The sequence below is a fragment of the Numida meleagris genome, chromosome 14, assembly GCF_002078875.1.
Source record: "Numida meleagris isolate 19003 breed g44 Domestic line chromosome 14, NumMel1.0, whole genome shotgun sequence".
Taxonomy (NCBI): domain Eukaryota; kingdom Metazoa; phylum Chordata; class Aves; order Galliformes; family Numididae; genus Numida; species Numida meleagris.
Genome location: NC_034422.1, coordinates 2675113 through 2696779, shown reverse-complemented (window position 1 = coordinate 2696779; position 21667 = coordinate 2675113). Strand labels below are relative to the sequence as shown.

Sequence of the window (21667 nt, the reverse complement as noted above, 5' to 3'; positions counted from 1 at the left end):
CTGCAGGCTTTTCCCAGCAGTACAGGTGGGCATGTCCAAGGGTGAGGTTTGCTGTGTTTGTTCCCTGTACTGCAAGGTTTTGCTGTAGGCACATGGCAATTCCAGTGGGGCAAACTGCAGGGGAAACTGGCTCCAGCACCGAGCTCTCCATGCTGTGTTAAGTTCATGTAGGCAGCTGCAGTAAGGCATGTGCTTGGGGCAGGTGGCAGTGGTTGAGCTGTTTCCAAGAAAGAGTTGACAGAAGCACAGCACGTTGGCTTTGTGCTCGGTAGCAGGTGCTGCAGGCCATGCTTCTTTCATCCTGCTATATCTCGTGCAGATGTTCCCCAGCATTCTTTGCAGGCTGCTGCTCATCTATGGCAGTGTGCCCCTGGGAGCACCTGTGCTCGTGCAGCTCCTCTGCGTGAGCTGTACCAGGGCTCCCCGCCTGTTACAAGGCTCTGCTTTTCTTCTTTCAAAACTTATCTTTCTTCTTTGCTTTAAAAATAAAAATTAACGTGCTGTTCATCTTTTATTTCCTTCTCATGCTCCGAGCAGTGAGTAATTAGAGCTACATGACACTGCAGAAATTACAACAATATAATATTTCTACAGTTAAATCTGCATAAGTATAATATCTTTGAAAAATAACGAGCTCCTCTAAGAGAAATTAATTATCCCGTCAGGACAGTCATTACTCTGAAGCAAAAGCACTCAGGTTTCTTTGCTTGCTTTTATTTTGAGGATTTTTTTCCTTTTAAGTGAGTATTGGCCACATACTCCAGCCCTTTTCTCTGTGGCCAGAACATAAATAATAATATTAAGTGATATAAAGTCTATCATGGAGACTTTTACGGATCTCATGAGAATATTAAGGATCTTCAAAATCAAGTCCAAGTGCGTTCTGCAGATCTGTTTCAGTGGCTATCTATCATCACTGCTCATCCACTGGCTCAGCCCATCACACCTCCTTTTCTTGGGTTAGTTCTTTTTTTGTGAGTTGCTGCTGCTTTTTTCAACGAACAGGACTCCACTTATCAAAATAAGCATTCATTACCTGTCTGGGCTCGCATCATATTCTCCATCCATGCTCAAGTCATCATATTGAAGACAAGACTTCTATTTCAGGACGGGATGCACAGCTGCTCACGGTGCGTGTCCACATTTGACATCTGCGCGCAGCCCTAGAGAGCCAACCTGCAGCAGCAGGCATGACTGCAGCCATGCACAGCACACATGGCTTAAATCACCAGCAAACCTGTATGATTGTATGAAGGTAACTTAAAAAAAAAAAAAAAAAAGAAAAGAAAAAGGCAAGAGAAAGCAACAGCAGTGCGTAACCTCAGTGCTTCCAGCGGACTGAGGGGGTCCTCCCCACAGCCAAAGCGTGCTGTCAGTTTTCAGGTGTGCTTGTGAGCACTTTTGCAGTCGTGGGGGCTTACAAGGATTCTGGCTGAATCCTTGACAGCTCCAAGTACTCGGTTAGCCTTCGTTTTTCTGCTGAACCTAATCAAAGATATTGTTTGTTAAAATCCTATTGTCTCCGCAGCGAAGAACAAGGATGAGCTCCTCTGTGGTGATTTAACACATCCGACAGTTCAGTGTAGAGATTTATTACGGCCAGAGGAAAGTGCAAACACGCAATGCCCAAGTCATTACTTTTAATTTGCCACTTCTTTAAAAAAAACGTATGCACAAGGCTAAAGCCCAGGCCTTTCCTTACAGCTCAGTGTAATCTCTTGTCAGCCACGGAACACAGCAAAGCATAAACCTGTGCCCTTCCCTTCAGAGGAAGGACAGGAAGATTTAGCCCCTCAGGCATTCAAAGGCAGACTACCACGCTCCTGTCAGACAAGTTTTCAGACTAGAAACTGACCTAAAACAATGGAATTAACCAGGCCTAGTGGTTTAAATTACCAGTTACACCTGGGATCCTGACTGAGAGGTTATGGCAAGAGCCCACAGAAGAAGTTAACTAATTAAAAAGATGACACACTTTTTATTTTTCTTTCTTTGAGTAATGAGCTTTTTCTTCCGAAACAGTTTTATTAATGTGTCAGGGACTGCATCATAATAAATAAAGCACAAAGATAAGTGAGAGAGCACTATCAAGAAATGCAGTGATTCAGTCCCCGTCTTCCTCCCCCCCAAACTTTTCAACTGCTTAACTAATCATATGCCATTGTTATTTGCAATGTTGAAACTCTTACATGACACAGTTGTAAGTCAATTAAGAAAATGGCTTTAACAGTTAAAGATGGTAAAGGCAGCATGTGCTTTTCCATCCTATATGGGTGGGGCCCACAGCACCCTGATCTAGTAGGTGGCAACCCTGCCCATGACAGGGGCTTGGAACTGGATGATCTTTAAGGTCCCTTCCAACCCAAGCCATCCTGGAATTCTCTGATCTGTGCCCAAAAGAGCAGGGCCCTGTCTTAGTTTGCCTGCTACAAGCCAAGGCCCAAGTCTCAAACACAACCCCACAGCAAAGCTGCTCTGGGAGAAGAGAGCATCACCACCAGCTGCACCGCTCAGCAGCCTCATCCCTGCTCCCATCCAGCGGAAGGCACGGAGCTCATCCGATCGTTCCAGTCATTGTGCCACGGGAATCACTGATGGATTAGCAGACGGCTGACTTTCAAGCGAGAGAAATTCTTTGGCAACCAACAGAAGCCCGTGATTGCTTTGGAAATCGCTGAGGCAGATAACTGGTATTACAGTGCCGCACAGAGAGCTTGTGCTACTTACACTGCGGCTTAATTAGTTATTTCCGATACGGCAATACAAATGGCTCATGTTGTGAACCACCTTAGCCCCCCGCCTCTGTTTTCAGGCGTGTCATATTTGTCTTTGTACTGTACATCAAATGAAGCAAGGAGAGGAGTCATACATATAATTTGTAGCATCAGATCTTGGCAGGATCCCAGGCTGTACCTCCACTGCGCTCAGTGCCATCATCCACAGAGCAGTCACAAGGAGCTGAAGGGCAAGGACACTCCTTTCTCTGAGGGTCTGTGTCCTCTTGTCCTCCAGGCTGAGCTGATGCACTGAAATCTTACATGGCCTTTCCAGTAAGAGGCAAAATGTTGCTGTTGCCTTTGATTATGTTTTGTCTCAAAAAATTGCTCTTGTTTGTGCCTGTGATCTCTGGACACCTTTTTCCTGTAATTCTGCTGTGACCTTTTCACCGACCTTCCAGGAGTAACTTTGAAAAAAAGAAACAAACCCAAACCACAAAGTTGTAAGGAGCTGTTTTCTATCTTCTGCCTTCAGGGACCCTTTCTTCCCCTCCAGAAGCACACGCCTGCCTTACAGGCTTCAAATCCCACTGCAAAATCAGAAGAAAATGGCCAAAGCCATGGGTGGCAGATAGCTTTGGGCAGAGCACAGGCACAGCACAGTCTCAAAACAGTTTGCATTAGTGAGCAATGTGTATTTTACCTGTGGGAAAAGTCACGCCTAAATTTCTGTTCAGAGTTATCCCTGGAGAAGTGACAGATATCTGCTGGGGCAGGAACTGGAGGCAGTACATCAATAAGAAGAGGAAAAGGAGAAAAAAACACCCCTGCAAATGAGCCGAAATACTTCACCAAATGTGAACACACTAAAATCTTTGCTCCAGATGAAATGTTGAACACAAGCTCACAGGAGATTTAAGAACATTTTTCAAGTGCTATTGCATTATATGATTTTTTTTTCCAGACCTGGATCTTGGAAAAGGAAAGCTTTTGAATGGTATTTCATTCTCCCCCAGAATGAAAAAGGTACGTAATAAAAGCTTCATAAGATCACCTGCTCTTATAACATATTTGTCTCCTCACAGGCTGTATTTTCACCACCATTCCAGTGCTGAGGTGTTTGCTCAACCCTTGGCTTTTGTTACCAGCAGTGAAATACAGCAAAGCCCCAGTCTCACTACAAGAGCCCTTATGTTTGGTGTTCAGTGTGCTCTCACCCTTCTAACACGCTTCTTTAGCGAAGCTGCATGCAACCAAGTTTAGAAATACCACCATGGCAGCAGCACAGTGAGTGATACCAAAGTGACTGACTGACCAAAATTGGATGTGTTCTACTGCTGCTTAACTACAGAAATTCAGCTATGTATGTATGCTTGGGTTTTTTTTTTTTTCCCTCTTTCTTTCCAGATTTTAAGGGTGTTCATTGCAAAGACATTGGAGGGGACGCATTTCCCAACCACACACCTGACCCCTACGTTCAGTTTTCTGAAAGCCCACCATCTGATAGTCCCAATCCCAGTGCGGTACATACCTCCAAGCCAGGCTCAAAGCTCTGGTGGTGACACAGTCACTGGTATAGATAATTTGGTTCCTAAATGTTTTCTTTGTGCATTGAAACAACATCTTTGAGCAGTTTCTTAAATGTCATTTCTTGCACTACACAAAGCGGGCAATAAACAATAAAATTATTCACCTTGAAGAAACCATCTGCTGTCATTAAGGACATCACCACTTTTTTTGTTGCTTTGAATGGTCCTCTGAGAGGCTCCAAGTGTCATTAAAATGCTATGTTTGCCATTGTCTGTGTGCCAGGCTCATTTTGCTTTAGAAACAAAAATGATGATGGGCAAAATAAGCAGAAATTTCATTCTCTATTAGTTTCTCTATTTCATCTATTTTGTAAATGTCTTTTAAAATGGTTGGTATTTGGAATTATTATTTGGAAGCCGCATCAGAAGCACTCAGCCCTTGGATGTGCAATGCTCTGAGCACACTGCTCTGACCCAGCAGTGTGCTCTGCAGGGCCTCAATGCTTGCTCTCTGCTGGCTCAGTGCCTCCCCCCCCCCCATTTCTCAGCACCAAGCAGACCCACGTGATATGCTGTGCAGAGAAGCTTGTGATGCTGAACTGCAGCAAAGCATGGTTAAAGTTAACCCAGGGCCATCTGTCTCCATTTGCCTCATCTACTCAATCATAGATGGAGAGGACACAGTCATTTGCAATGAAGGTTCAGCTCCCTTCCTCCTCCACACTCCTCCCATGCCTGCAATATACGTGCTCACTTCTTTTCTTGGATCTGCTCCATTGTAATGATGGCATGCCTGACAACGGCAGCACATCCCTCTGCACTGGGAGATCCATCATGGCCTAAAGAGGATTTGTTGCCTGTTCCCTGGGCCAGCAGTGCAGCCTGGGCGCTGCAATAGCCAGCCAAAGGCAGGCAGAGCTGGTCCAGCTCCCTGCCACTCATCTCCCAGACTTTCTTGCTTCTTTAGCAGGGTTTAAAACAAAAAGCTCAGCAGCTCCCCCCTAAAACTCCATCCCTGCTTCATAAAAAGACTCGAGGCTCAAGACAGAAAAATGGTTCAGGAAAATCCATCTCAGAACTGGCTGTTGCTGTCCAGGACAACAGTTCATGGGAGGTGAAGGTCATGTGCAACTGCCCTAAAGACACTGCAGCAGCAGAATGCCTCCTGGCACAGGACTTGGCGTGTGCACGCTCAGAAGCTGGACGTACTGCGGGCCTGGGGGGAGGATCCGAATAAAGATCAGTCTGAAAAAAGGTCAGGTAAAATGCTGTTCTCTCGAAAGAACAAAGGTTGAGAGCTGCATTCAGAGCAGGCTGGGAAAATAATGGGTTTTAAAAATAAAGCTTTCTTGTTTTAAATGCTACATTGTCGGGGACATGTTATTTTCCTCCTAATGAAAGCCTGGAAGAGCAGATCATTGAGACAATAGGCTGTGCCTTGCAGGATTCAACCTTAGTTGCAAGGTTGTAAGGTTTATTTCTGGAGGTTAAACTTACAATAAAAAACTTCCCAAACCCAGCCAACATAATGAAAAGCAATCAAATGTTAAGAAAAAGCAATCACATCGGAGACAACCCACTGTTATTAATATAGCTGAAACCAAAGGCTAAGGTCTGTCAGCCTTAAAAAATAAAATTAATTTTTTCTTAGCTCCACTGTCTTTAATTGTTCCTTCCACCAATCGAAGCGTTACAAAAACATAAGGAAAAACTTCAAGTCAAACCGAAGCTTCTCTTAAAATGAAATGCCATAAAACCTCAATAAAGGCAGCTTGGGATTCTAGTGACATCAGTTTTGCTGTTGTGGTTTCTGATGTCACAGCATCCTTTAATGGGATTATTTCTGCGTGTTTCATGACCCATTCATTATTGTACCCATATTGTAGACTTCGTATTACAGTCAACAATAAAAAATACCCTTGGCAACCTCCATTACATTCTGCAGTTAATTTGCGTTCTCGCAAAGTGCTCATATTTACTATGAATGATAATCATACATATGCATGAGACCTTAAGTGAAGGAGAATGTGCTTAGGAGCTAGCACAGTGGGAGTTTTGCCTCGAAGAGATGTCAAAATCAGTTCACTTTTGTTACATATGAGTAATTTAATTTCTTCTACAGTGTTATTAGGGCAAGAATGAAGTAACGTTCTTTGGCATAATTGAAGCAAATCCCAGCAAGACAAGAGGATAACAAAACCTTCCCATCTTGTCACGTCAAATTCTTACCTACTCTGTAGTGCACACAGACACACTCTTTGTGTCGAATTAAATTATCCCTTTGAGTTTATTAACTTGTCATGTCCCAGGACCTTTGGCATATTTACTGCTGGATCTTTAAACTTTCTTCTTTCTTTAGTTCACTCCCGCACAATTAATCTCATTTTTGCATCAGACTAGAAATACTAGTGGCATTCAATCCTTTTTCAGTGGCTTCTCTCGTTAAGTCCTTAAATACGTTCTCCATTTCCAAAACTCCAAAATGAAACGCATAGCCAAGGAGTCCATCTACAGAAAGAGATGTGGGAGACTGACTCTCTCCTTTCCCCCACAGCTCCTGCTGGAGCAGAAGAGGCTGCTCAGAGACCACAGGCTGCAGCCATGTCAGCCCCATGGGAGCCTGGAGCAAGCTGCTGCAGAAACCAGCTGCTGCTGCCTCTCCGGGTGGGCTGCTTCACTGATTTAAAGCTGACACATCCCCTGGAGCAGAAATTGGAGCTTTTTCAATGCGACATGCAAGTCATAGGAAAATTAGTTATTTGTAGGTTAGACAGGCCATAGCAGCTAAGTCATGCAAGACTTTGTTGTTTCTGACTGCAGTATTTCTGATATAATCAGAACAAAACTTCTGTGGAGTAAGTAGCTTTTTTTGCCTTGTAAAAGAGCTTGCTTCTCAGCTTTGCAATGGAAGTACTGACAGATGGCTGTCAGGCAGGGTTTCTCAGTGGTCAAAGTAAACCTTGCAGGCCCGAGGTCACTTGGATGTACCTGTGACTATTTAAAGCTCTGAATTTACCATATTTGGCTCTAATGGGAACTGGAGTTGACCAATGAAACATTTCATATCTGAACCCAAGAAAGGCAAATTTTGCGTATGACAATGATCCATTTCAGGCACGAGGGGTGGATAAGTGCTCACCTGTATCCCTCCTGATTGCTTTCTAAGACATCTAGTACAATCTGACAAAAGAAATGTCTGATATTTATTTGATACTTACCAAACTCAAAGAACACACTGCTTGGAATGCTCCAGCATGGCCAAGGCATATTTAAATGCTCAGACTCTTGCTATCCTTGCTTGAGATCTTGAGATTCAGCTGTGCTCTTCTGTTACTGCCATCCCTCTTATCTCATCTGTAAAACAGGAACAAATACTTTTTATGCGCCCGTGTAAAGCACCTGAGAGCATCATAGGAAAGGTAACGTGCATGTGGATTTATTATTGGGTCTACTTATACGATGCAAAGTAAAACGACAACACATAAGCATCTTCCAACAACTCATTTTTGCACTGCTTAGCCTGAGGAGATCATTATGCACAGTTGCTCCAGAGAAAGAAAGCTTCAGCGCTCTGAGCAGAGCATGCCCTAAGGAAGAATGCTCCGAGCACCAGGCTCAGGGAAGCCTCAGCTTACAAATCAGCTTATCTCACCCATGCACAGGGTAGCCTTTTTCACATGGTATTTTAAACACTCTTCAACTTGTGAATTCCTGAATCTGTGAGATAAAAGCAAGTCACTGTAGGATGAACCTCAGCTCCCTAGAAGTGCCTAACAAGAACGGAAAGAAACAAAATGAAGGAGATATTTCCCAGATATATCTGGGGGAGCCACAGATTTCTTGCAGATGTTCTATGTCTCATTTGTCTTATTCTTCCATTTTGTATTTGTTTTTAATTGCTCCCTTGAAATGTAACTCTCACATATCTGAATTGCGTGACTAATCGAGAGAAGTGGCAAATAGCTGTCATTTCTAGAGGAAAGCAGTAAATACACTGCAGTAAAAAAATAAAATAGAATATCAACAAGATTTATTGAAATTTCTTATGGTGATAAATCCACCATACCCAAAGGAGAGTAAATAATGGATATCAGTACCACCCTTTCTTGGACTTAATGGATGCTCCATCTTTTGGGATTAGATGTTTTCAGGTGCTCAGGATCCCTCCATTCTTCAGCCTTTCTGCAGAGACATTCTGCCAAGCACAGCTATGGGTACCGCTTACCTACGGGATGCTGAGCTGAGCCATGGAGCTCATTCTGCATTTACCAAAGGGCACACAGGAGATGTGTGGAGCCACTACACCAGGGTCCATCAATAACATCACAGTTTGAAATATACTACTTGGCACAGGTTTACAGCATGGCTAGGTCTTCTTGGACAAGATGAAATAACACTGCATTGTGCTTTCATTACTTGCATATAAGCTGATGCAGAGACAGTGGGATTTTTAAGGCTATAAGAAGATATAATCACCTAATCTGATCTTCTGAATCACATGAGAACACCCACAGGTAATGGCCATGGCTATCTGATGCTGGAAGAATGCAGCAAAGGTATAATCTGTGTTTGTGCACTGCGGTAGACCACAGTTGGTGAAACTGAAATGGGAACTCTTGAACTCTTTCTCTGCTAGATATGGGATAGAAAATTTGCCTACTGGCCTGTCTAGGTGAAGCTGCATTAAGCTAAGCTGTAGATGAAATTATTATTGTATTCATTGCAAGGGCTGCTATGACAACAGATGAATGCTGCAGGTAATTTAATTACGTTTCTGTCATCCCCTCTGCCTTTCAGGAGACAATGCAGCAGCCAATAGCATTTTCTTTTAATTTTGCAGGTGGCACAAAAATCGCATGTCAATTTCTCCTCCAGAGGGCCTAACAAGAGCACTTCACTTGAGTCATGAAACATTATTTAAGTACCTTGAAGGATTGCTTGTGCTTTCTCCCAGCATCTCCAATCCAGCGCACTTTCACCCCACAGTCTCAGTGGCCGCACTGCGCAGTGACGCTTTGAGTCCATCCTCTTGTTTGCGGCTGTACGACACTCCCGTGGGCTGAACCCTGACAGCGGCATCTCCGTCTGCACAAGGAAAACAGAAATGCTTTTACTGAAAACAAAGCAACAAAGCCCAGCTCAGCCCAAAGCCAACAAAGCCCTGTGGGAGCAGAGGCACCTTCGTGTCCAAGTCGCGCGGTGCCAGAGGACGGCAGGATGCAGCAGTGGGTGGCTGCCAGCAAGCACGGTCTCCTTCTCCACAGCGCAGGGGATGGTGTGGGTTAAGTAGGAGTTTTAATTACATGACAGAGTTTTTAATTAACTCTGTTAACTCTTGGAGGCATTTCTCCAGCAACAGCAGGAGGGGGTGGCAGTTAACGCTCTGTGCTGCGCCTAGAGCTGTGCTCCAGCAAAGCATCCTCCTGCCCTGCCCCTACCCAAAGCACTGTAAAGAAATAAATGTGCGAAAATCAGCGCTCATCTGACAAAAGAGAGCTGAGAAAGCCACAGTGCCAGGCGGCTGTCTGCACCCTGCACTTATCTTTCACGTCTCAGGTGTGCTTTGGAAATGAACACCACTTGATCGTATTAATGGGAAAAAGTGCTGGGAGAAGGAGGTGAGAAAAGTTCCTCTGTGATTGTGAACTGTGCAGCTGGGGAAGGAAAACAACTGCTTTAAGGACAAAGTATCGACTGCAAGAACAGGGAGAAGTTAATAGATATTGACTTGCACTTGCTGTAAGTAGGTCACAGCACACCGGCATGCTCTTCTCTGAGGCACGGTGAAACACAAGTGCCACAACAGGTAAACTTTTAGTGTTACATGTATGTCATGCCTGCTGGAGAGAGTCAGTATTTTCCCATGCAAAATCCCTGACATCTGCTGCCAGGTGAAACCTTGCTCTACAGGACAGCACAGACGACAATGGGAGCGGTGGGAGCTCGGCTTGGCTTGAGCAGTGATCTGCACCTCCCCAAGTCTGCACAAGAGATCATTCAAATAACCCTTTAATTTACATTAATTAAAGAAGGAACATCACAATTATCTATTGTTTATCTAAGGAAACTGTGTGGGGAGAAATCCTTCCATACCAGAGCATAAATTCAGTCGCTATGCAATTAAGTCATAGTTACATGGCTACAGAACAAATGTGCAACAAGATTCAGATAGCACGTGAAGGCGATAAGAAACACCCAGGCAGCTCAGTGGCATTGAGGAAATTAGCCACACCAAATTAGATATCAATGAACACATTTACCACCATGTAAGTTATTAATCTGAGTATAAACTGAAACTTAATTATTTTTACAGAGCTCTAACCAACCCGTATTAGGGATTTTTAAAAGATTCCTACTACTCCACAATGCTAGGTCTGCGATGCATTTTGTGGCACTGAAAAGGTACAATCTCACTGTCTTCTCCCCAGCATCTCCTTCAAATGAAGAGAGGAAGGTGGAACAGCAGCGAAGAGCCTGGTTTGGGTCAGCAGCAAGGCAGCTACAAAGCCCTGAAGGGAGGTCTTGGGAGACTGGGATGCTCTTCTGATCTGAACAGCTTTGTGCCTTGATTCCTCCTCTGCCGTATGGAGATAATTTTACTTCCATCGTGAAGGGCTTTGAAATGGCCCTGATGAAAAGCTCTACAAAATGCCAAGTTATTATTCATGCTCATCCATCAGGTTTGGTGGAGTCCTGGCATATTTAGTGAACATGGGAGACACTGATAGTTCATAATTCAAATTCATGCTGGATTCTTCTCAAAGGAATAACAAAATCGAGGGTGATCTGGTGAACGGACAAATAAAGGTTGAATATAATTCATGAATTCAAGGAAGGAAACACCTCTGAACTAGTACCTGACAAAATTCCCAAGGTGAGAAGAAAAGCATGAAGAAAAGAATCACTGTGCCTTTCGCACACACCATCCCCAGAGCTCCAGGAGGGAATAAAAACTGGGTCAGTAATGCCTTCCGTTTAGGAGACAAAGGAATTGTGCCCTTTCATATGTAGCAGCATTAACCAAGGATAAATTCAAGTGTATACAAATATACAGAGAGAAATATACACATACATACATATAGCTAGAAAGAGAAGGTACATGATAAAGTGATCAGAATAACAAGTTCTGTTTGAAGGCTTTGCAAGCTGCTCAGGTCTTCCAAGTGAATTCCAATAACAATTTGCATATCTACCACACTGTCCTCTACTCTGAATACTTCAGAAGTAACTTGGGGTTCATTAGCACTATTTTTCATATCTTTCTACTGATACAGCCAAGTTCCCTTAGCAACAGAAGTCAAAATGCATAGGTCTAGCAAAAGAAAAAGCATAATTAATGCATTTTAAGAATGACTAAAACTGACCTAAAATAGCCTTGTTTTATATCTGCAATTTGAAGCTTCAACATCTTGGGACTTTCAGAACCTGCAGCCACTTCTCTACATCTCACTGAAGGGCTTGGCTTTGTTCTCAGTGGTATTCAGTTCCTGGTCCAGACGCTCAGATGAAATAAAATGGTTTCACTCTATTGTCAGGGGATCTCTGATCAGCACCAGATCTCCCCACTGCTAAGGACACTAGGCTCATTGAGCTCCTGACTCCAACCGTGTCTTTAAGTCCCCATTCCCCCCATTCCTACTTTGCCTGTTGGGATCTGGCCTTAAGTGACCAGCTCTGTTCATGGGGAATCATAAAATTCCACCACATGCAGCCACAATCACTCAGGGTCTCACAGCCCCCTTGTCATCCCCCCCCCCACCTCAAGAAACAGGACAGTGCTTGCCAGAAAGCCACGTATCAGGTGTTAGAACAAGAGCAACTCAAGGACTGCTGTTCCTGGCTGTAGCAGGTCTCATCTCTCCCAGATTCACCTGCTCATGTCATTCTGTATCACTCTGTCACAAGAGCTTCTGATAGCAAACTCTCTCCTCTGGCTTTTTTCCTTCTTTGGAATTATTAAAAATTTCCACAGCAGCGGACATGGCAAAATGTGACTGGTAAATCATTTAAGAAAGGCTACACGAGCCCTTAAGCTAACAGGTCATCCCACTGTATTTCAAAGCTGCTCACCCAGCTCCGCCAGGAGATTTTCCACATCACCTTCCTCCCAGCGCACTTAACCAAGGAAGAATGTTCTGGAACCTCCAGCAGTGCACAGCCTTGCCCTCTGCCATCTCTCCTGACCAGAAGTTCCAACGTGATTATTCAGGAGTGCTTTCATTTGTCCCTTCGAGCTCGCTGTCTGGCCTCCTCCGACAGCCAATTTCTTCACGGATTTGTCTTTTCCTCTGATGCAAAGCAGACATTTTGGTATGTGCATCCAGCCTGCTTGGGCTGCTTAATGAAAACATCAATAAGGCACAGACTGGAGAAGGAAAGGGAGGCGCACAGTCATTAAGATCTGTTATTAGAGTTTTGCACAATGCCACAAGCTTTTGTACATAAGCAATTAATACAGCAATGAATACCACAATAAGATGGAGAAATCTCATTGAAACTGGAAAATGCAAACACTGCCCTCCGCTTAAGGTAATTAACAGAAGTCGTTAGGCACCTTCACAGAAAGGAAAAGCCGGAGATCCTGCTGCGGACACAGATGTCTGCCCTCAGCCACAAGAGAGAAATCTTCCATCTGCTTCAAAAGCAGCCACCACCACGAGAACAAATGCCAGCCCAATCATCCATCCAGATCTGTATGCCACCAGCCCGCCTCGATGTAAATACTGGGATCACAGAAGGGTGAGCATGACATTTACTCCTACTGATTGAGTCAGCAGGCAGAAGATAGAGCCTAGATGTCACAGGAAGGGGGACAGAATATGAGATCTGCTGGTACACAATTAACTCATCAAGAATTCTTGAGCACACTTGAGTGACAGGTTGAGTTTACACAAGAGCAATGCTTCTCTTTGTATTTTTGACACGCATTTCAAACCCCAGTGCAGGATTTACTGGAAAGTAAGGCCATAGCTGGAGATAGGTGTTGGAAGAAACGTGGGAATGCTCTGTCTGGCCACAGAGGGAGCCTGACTCCGCAGCTGTGACCACAGAGGCTTGGATTCCCCGTATCTATTTTAAACCTTTGCACCCAGATACAATTCTTCACCCACTCATTTAAAACATTTTGCAAAGTTGAGTTTCCCCAAGGAAGGCACAGTCTGCAAGAATTCTCCCACTATTTGCTTGTACACGCCAGTTACCAGCAACTTTTCTAATAACTCATTGCTCATGCAAATTAATTCAGCTTAGAGAAACAAGTCTTGATGATTATAAAACGCTGCAATCACAGTATTGCTTCCGGCCATTTGAGAGTAAATTCATCAAGCATTTGATATTTAAAGCTGCCGTGGTGATGAATGCATGCCTTCATTTATGACTGTAGACCAGAGAGAAAACAGAATATAGAAAAATGACTGCATGATGGGAATCCCAACAGAAACCATTACAGACAAAGGCAGAGATATGAAACCTCTTTCATAATCAGCTGAACGTATCTGACACGCAGCAACTCGTCCTCTCTTGCTTAGCATGGACTCTTTAAAACAACAGCATCAGCAAATACCAGTTTTACCCAGCCAGAAGCATTGGGTGGTGCTCCTGTTGACTGTATGTGATGAAAACCTTATTATGCCAAGGTCAAGGACAGCGCACAGAAGGAGGTGTCTCCTCTGCCCCGCAGTACACATGCAGTCAACTGTTACGATTATGGATGTTCACTCTATGTGTGCACAGCATACAAAGGGGAGGATGAACTCCTCTGAGGTTTTGGTAACAACCCTGCTGATACTGTGTACCTTGTTCTGTATATAGCATTACAGTGAAAACAAAAGGAAAATGTATTGAACAGTAACTACCCGTGATTACATTGCACTAATTGTTTTCACAGTGTCCCACAGCATCAAAGTTTAAAGCAACGCTGTGAAATACAGAGAAATACTAATTCCATTGTTACTCACACTAATGCGTTAATCACAATGGATTATCTTAGTAACGAACGTAGCAAGAGTAGCGCAAGATGATTTGAGGCAAGTCATGCGGGGCTCACATCACTCCTAGAGCACCCAAGCCCCTCTGCTGGCGCTGGGGGCATTTCCAAACAGAACCTTGTCCTGCCATCCAAAAGATGCAGGATCTGAGAGGCTTTTTTCCCCAGCTGCTCTTCCTTTGTCCTCGCAGCAGTCACACGGCACCTTACTGCACACTGTGGAGAGCAGCAGCACTGACCTGTGGCTGCTTTGCTCTGGGAGAGTCTTTCCAATGGATGAGACAGCAAACGTGCCCTTGTGCAACATGTGGATGTAGAGCACCCTGTAACAGACCCCCTGGGAAATGCTTTATCCATTGCATCCACCACCTGCGGGCAGAGCACGCACATCAGCCTGGTGCATCAGCCTGACCTCGCAAAGGGTGATTGAGGGACAAGGGGGAATAGAAAATCCTCGGACATTAACCTCTCAGCAACCTGTGTTTGGCAGACCTCAACTGTCATTTATCTTGGGATAACATCTGAGAAAAAGGAGCTGAATTCCCATCTACTGCTCCGTAAGGAAATTATAAAGAAGCTATCTATTTTTTCATTAAAATTAAATAATTGAATCTGTCCGGATTCATGTACTTTATCCCCATGAGACATCTGGGAGAATTAAGTTTCAATTGACTTTCCAGACCTTGGTTATCATAGGAAGCTTTTCAAAAATCAGGACATTTGGCAATTTGAAATTCAAATAGGTTTCAGTCAATATGTTTACTATTGCCAGACAGGAGTCCTTGTCCCCTGGGTGTTTAATGCCTCAATAAGTAATTGGTCCTTTCATCTTTTATATGCGCAGAGTGAAGAGTTTATGGCTCATACAGTGAATTGTCAATACAAAGGATCTTTGCTCTAGTCTTAAATAACTCAGCTCCCAGCTCCATTAAATCCCGTTAGAAATCCCCCTCCCTCCACACACCCACAACAGCCTTTGAAGATTTTTTTCCCCACCCCCAGTTTTCAATGGCATCTTTAAAAGGCAGCTCTGCTTGACTCCCCAGGCCTAGATACAAAGAGAGGGAGGTGAATGTGAGGAAAGTCTGGCATTCTGAGTACTCATTGTACCTGCGTCCAGACCTCCACATCTTCAGAGAGAATGTAACAGCATCAGTACTGCAAGAGCCTTTTTCATATGAAGCTATCACCTGGGGCTACAGCTACATGGGCAGGCTGCCTGCAAAGTTGAGCAGAAATCAGATTGTTTGCATGAGACTGCCATTTCTATTCCTTCCGTTAGAGTATTTTTAAAGTATGTTTGCCACAAGTTAAAATGCTTGAGATATACTTTTAGACAACTGAAACATTTCATTTCAATCAAGAAAAATCCGTCACTTAAATTGGTCAGTTCTTGTGGATACTGTGTATTACACATACATATATATACCGATAAGTTCAGTAACAAAGTATTGATGTCAAGGAAAAAACTGAAGCATTACTTTCCAAGGAAGTCAATAACTGAAAGTCATCACCTTCTTCAAAAGAGAGACATTTTCATTACACGTTTTGCTTTCAATTCATCAGAGTTCTACAAGAGGAACAGCTTCTGCTGGCTGGTTTCCGATCAGCCCTAGCAATGGGCAATAGCAGGCAGCAGATCAAACACAGCTGGTCTGTCTGCTGAGCGGTGACACCGCATCCCCACACTGGCCATTCCCACCTAATGCAGCTCAGACATCATCCCATCCCCGTTTTACCAATAAAACAGTGCAGGGTTCTCACCAACTTTATACTGGTTTATCCAAGTTGGAGGACAGGTGCTACCTGCAGTACTAGTGACGTGGTACCGATCCCTTTGCAAGAAAAACTGAGCTCTCAAAACTCTTCGTCCAAGCCAAGACTCCAAGAAGCACTGCCAACCTTTTGAATTTTCCTTTTTGCGTATAGCACTGCGTGCCAGCTTAGCACATGGAGGAAGCCCAAGAACAAACCCTTACCTGGGGCATGGCCTGTGAAGGGTTACAGAACCCCAACTACTTCTCACAAGATGCACATCTGCTTTCCTCAGATTTCCTTGCAGCATTTTTCATATGAGTGCTTCCCAGCCCATTCCAGTAAAAATGAGCCAGGCCAGCAAAGATCCACTATTTACCCTGCTCAGACTCCCTGCTCGCTTTTCACTGGTGCGTGGGAAAATATCAAGCCTTTTCACAGGGATCTACACCACTACACAGCATCACCAGAGATGACAACAGCACAGAGAATGTGGAGCACTGAACGAGCATCCTTAGCTCAGCAGTGCATCCCTGCAGCATTATTTAGAGCTCATCCCCACCAGCAGCACGGACCGTGCTAGAACACTGGCTAGCTGCTGGCAATTGTTTGCACAGATTAGCAAGTCTCCTGTAAGCACTCAGTAAGATTTGTATTGCAACCTTTTACATTTTGTGCTCTCTGTGTAACATGCAGCATTTTGTCAGTACGTAAAGGTGAACTGGTAGGCTAGGCAGTTATGCTGAGCGTATAATCAAGGACAAACACAAGGAAACAGCATTTACTCACTTGCAGTTGGGCAATATAGAGCTTTCTCTTTCTACACACGTCAGAGTTGAGATGAAGTACTCTTTTTATTTCTCACTATACAACAGAGATGAAGAAAGCCTTCACAGATTCAGATCAGAACCCCTCACTGCTGCTAATTGTTCATTTTTATTGCATATGTCTTTATTGAATTTAATTAAACTTGGCTCACAAGCTTTGCATACGTAACCATGAATAATAGTTAACAGTCCATTTCTCATTATGGTACTTTTCAGTCATAGGATGCCCTAATGCTCTACAAAACAGATTGCGTATGTTTCCGATTTTCACCCAGCAATAAAACAGCTTTCTCTCATGATGCCTTGAAGCAATTCTTCAGCAGTGCAAAGAAACCCCCCACTTGCTTCACACTAAACTGGAATAGACAAATACCAAGTGCAAATGAAATGGCCTTCAACTGGGGATAACTACAGAGGCGATATTGATTCATATCATAATCTGGCAAACAGCTCGCAAAAATGGATTTGTGTCCCGGGAATGGAGAAACAACTTGGCGTTGCTTTTCCTTATCAGAATGGCAGCATGTCCTCTTGGCATGAGAAATCAGATGTGCCTACAAGTTGCAACCAGCTTGTTCCTCGCTCTGTGAAGCCAGTCAAAACTGCAGCCCAGGCTAGCAGGCTGAAAGAGCCCTCTCACCGCTCAGCTGCATTTTGAGCCCTTACCCTCTCTGCCCTATGTAGAATAACTAGAATAAAAACAACTTCCAAAGAAGCCTTCGCATCAGTTAAAATCTTAAGATACGAGGCTTAGAAACTTTGCTAAATGTTTTGTTTATCTGTAGGAAAAATCATAGCTGAACTATACAGTGCATGGCTTCTCTAGTGTCTCTGCATCTCCATCCTACCAAGCTTCACATTTGGGGCTTATCCCCAAGTACACACTGCTAATTTTTGGACTCAGACATATTTGTCTCCATTTTCTGTGTTGAGCAAGCATCTGTCATGTTATTTCTTTTTTCACTTTTTCCCCCTGCAACCTATATTATAAAGATTCAGGGGGGGAAGCAGTGCCTTCTCTCTCCTACAACACTAAAGATGAGGGAGAACTCACTGAGAGATAACAGATCAGCTCACATCCCTGATCAGAAAGGCTGAGCCTGTCACATCACACTGCTGTGCTCCCGTTAAGCAGTGAGACATCTGCTAATGCTCTGCTTTCTAAGCTGTTACACCGTGCTTATCAGCATGGTGTCCAAGTGCCATGGCCAACAGCTCACAGCAGAGGATGGGCTGCAAGGTTTTCATATGACAGAGACTTCTAATAACTAGCTAACACTGATCTGTCCAAAAGGCATCACGTGTAAATGCAAGACACAAAACACAGGCAGAGGAAGAACCTTATATCTCCCTCCTCCATGCACTGAGAATGAACCCCAGCTTAAAGAAAGAAGACAAACTAACATGATATTGCTCTGAGAACCAGGAACATGCAGCACAGAGCCAGTTCTAGGTTCTGACAGCCTTTGAGGATGCTGGACCATTCACGCTGTCAGGACTGAGCTAAGTAATTCCCACAGAAAAAGGGCCTTGGTGAGTCCACACATCACCTGCTGTGATCTCATGCTTTGTGAAGGTCAAACGTGAGAAAGGGTAAAATAGCTGAAGGTGAGCTGCTTCCTCAAGACGTGTAAAGAAATCTTCTGGAGAATATGCTGGTGCTGTGCCTGCACTGGCATAGAGAGCCCACGTGCCTCCATCTCATGGTTGTGCCCCAGTAACACCTGCAGTTAGAGCATTTCAGCATCAACTTCCTGTAGCTCAGCATGAGAAATAGCTTCTCTTAGGATAAGGAAAGGAAAAAGTAATTAATAGATAAGAGTCCTCCCAGTGGAGGCTGATTTGCTCTCTGATCCACAAAGCCTGGCAGATAAAAAACTGGAACTAAGCAATTCATAGGAAACTGGAACTGCTGGAGAAGTGGCTTCACAAATCAGGGAGACTGCCACCCTCACCTGCAACCGGGACTGCAAAATTCCCCATTCCAGCACACCTTCTATTAGCTCCATTTGCTTCATAAAAAGGAGAGTGAAATGAAATTTCCTGCACTGATTAGGAATGTGGAGGAGACAACCACTGTCACCTGCATCCAATCAGATGTTTGTTCCCCCGACAGAAGAGCATCAAAATCATTTGAAAAGCCCCAAACAAGTGCTACGCCATTTCACTAATTAAACCCACCCTCCTACTCTGAAATTGATGAATAATGACCAAACTTGACTCATAATCCCTTTGTCTTCTATTATTTACTCTTTTTAACAGTGATTTATGGCAAGGTAGTGCTTTCATTATTCTTGTTAATTACCTTTGTTCTCTACTTCAGCTTGTAAAATGTAATTGCCTGAAACATAAATCTCGTCTTGCCACCTATGCCCACACATCATTAATATCGTTCAGACTATTCTTATAAAATCTTTATGAAACATGATTATACATGTGCCTTTAAGTGCTACATTGCGCTGAAGATGCACTGAGCCTTTTCTGAGGACGAGTTCGTCTGGACAGCAAACCTACCTGGTGGTGGTAATGTGGCTTCCCCGAGGAAAAAAGAACAAAGCCCACAAACTGGTCAGTGAACACGGCAGATCTGACCGACACACCTCCCTGAGCACGCCAGCCCTGCTAAGTGGCTACAGACCGTTCTGCAACAGGGCAGCAGCGATGTTGCAGTGATGAAGTCTTCTCTCCCCACCCCTGGACGTAATGATTTCACCGAACAGAGCAGCGACCGCTGGGCAGAAGTGCAGCAAACTACAGCAGCAGCTACTCACTTCGGTGATCAGCAAGTTTCTTTCTGTGTGTAGATAATCCCCAAACAAATTAATCCTCGCTGTCCCTAGTACTGCAAATCAAAAGAAGTGCCTATCACAGAGAGCAGATATTCTTCCTCTGCCTTTTTTCCCCATCGTAATTTTTAGTATTGCTTATATGTAAGAAGGAAATCTATTAGAAAGAGAGGAAACGCATTATCCCCAGCTGATTGTTGACATGATATTAGCTCAGTGTTTGTCAGGTTGCTGGTAATGAACAAGTTTATACGTGGCACTTCATCTCCACAACAAAAAGCTTGGCTATATGAACAGCAGTAATATCCCAGCTGAGCCTGGTGAGAGAGAAACATGTTTATTATTTCTCTGAAAAAATCTCATTCCTCCCTGATTCATCCACTGCATTATTACCTAAGTGTGCATTTGGAGGTACTGGATCACTAATGCAAGCCCTTCAGCCAGCAAGTATTATCAAGTGTATTTCCATTAACTTCCATTCTCCACGGTCGTAGGAAGGACAGCCTATAAAATATCACAATTGCCTTTACAGTTGTTAATTGCTGAAAATTTGGTGTGTGAGATAGGAGCGTTTGCTCTCTCCAGGTCTTGCACCCGATGCATCACAGCCACCACAGCTTTTAGCTGGGGGTTCCTCCTGCCAGCGTGGCCCCGCCAGCACCTCGAGGCATGGGCTGGGGAAGGGAGCACGTGAAGTCTGACTGATGAAATGGGGATCTCTGACTTCTTATTCTTCAGGCGATTGTAAGGAAAAATTTCTCCTGCATGACCCCACGTGTGGTTTATTGGGTAATGGCACTCTCCATAATGCATTTTGCCTGAGGAAAGTGTTGTAACTTGGTTATGTTGTGGGAGAGCATGGAAATGGGATGAGAAAGCTGAGCTTTCTCACCAGTTTTGTACATCTATGCCAGATTAGAGTGGGCAGCATGAAAGATGCAGGACAGAGGGCAAATTCACCATCAAGAGCAGTTCCCAGAATGAGACAGATTCGCTCTTCTGTTCAGGGAAAGGTTTCTTAAAGTTAAATCTATCTAATATCAGCCACAGAGCAAAGCCAGGTGTGCATCTCCCTGGGGAGACAGCACGTGACAAAGGGTGGTGACTGCAGGGGGACTGCGGGGACAGACCCCCCCCCCAGCTCCGAGCTGCGGGGAAAGGCTGTGCCACTGTGCACTTCTTGTGGGCAGACCTTTACACAGTACAGTGCTGGGTCTCTCTGCCAATCATTCAGTTAAAACTTCCGAATTAACCTTCCTTAGTAACCAGAATGATAAATACAGCGAGGCACTTGTCTTTAACACCAGAAGGCACACCAAAAAGCAAGGAGGAACGTGAACTAATAGTGGTATTCTGAGAGCTGCTTTTGCCGTTGTTAATAAAGCCTCTCAGGAAGCTGCTATGTGTATTCCAAAGAAGGAAAGAAAAAGGAACAAATCAGAAATACTGGAGTAACAGGGAAAAACGGAGATCTGGTATTGCCCAGGTATTCCTATAGACCAGAGCAGCTCACGTACTCAGAGGCAACGCTGCGAGATGTGCTACCATTTATCAGCAGAGCAGTGGAACAGCTTAGCAAAAAACCTCCTGTTCTTATCTTTGTGACTGCAGGAAGAAAAGCCTTGAACACAGCAATCCCTGAGCACGGCAGATAGCGAGATCTGGATCACAGGGTGCCTGGCTCTCCTTTAATTCCGCGTGCATCGCACCACTAAGCGCATCTTTTCTTGCCTTAAAGTTTTCTGTTGTTCCGTAGTTTTTCCTAAGTTTTACAATCTACCATTACAAACCTAACACAATTGCATCTCCTGCACAGCTGGGGGTTCCCGAAGCTAGTTTTCTAAAGAAAATGTATTTTCCATCCAGTGACTCCATGAGCCTCCCTACTGAGAAGAGTTTATGCTTAGCTACACTCAGGACATAATAAATGCAAAGGAAAAGGAGGTAAAGTGAGGATTTAAAGAGTTGTATCAAATTTTATCACTGGAAGGTCTGGTGAGGAACATGATCCTATTTTGCTCGGTTTAGTGCATGTTGGAGTTCAGTTTTCACAGAAACTTCCAGGTCT

General features: G+C 44.1%; 1 long non-coding RNA gene across 1 annotated transcript in view; it reads right to left on the bottom strand.

Moving 5' to 3' along the window:
- Window positions 1-21667, bottom strand: part of LOC110406523 — an 88379-nt gene that overhangs the window by 4105 nt on the left and 62607 nt on the right. The window contains exons 2-3 of the long non-coding RNA XR_002443487.1: window positions 9172-9331; window positions 7465-7600 (exon numbers count right to left, since the gene is read on the bottom strand). This is a non-coding gene — a long non-coding RNA (uncharacterized LOC110406523). The remainder of the gene's footprint in view (window positions 1-7464; window positions 7601-9171; window positions 9332-21667) is intronic.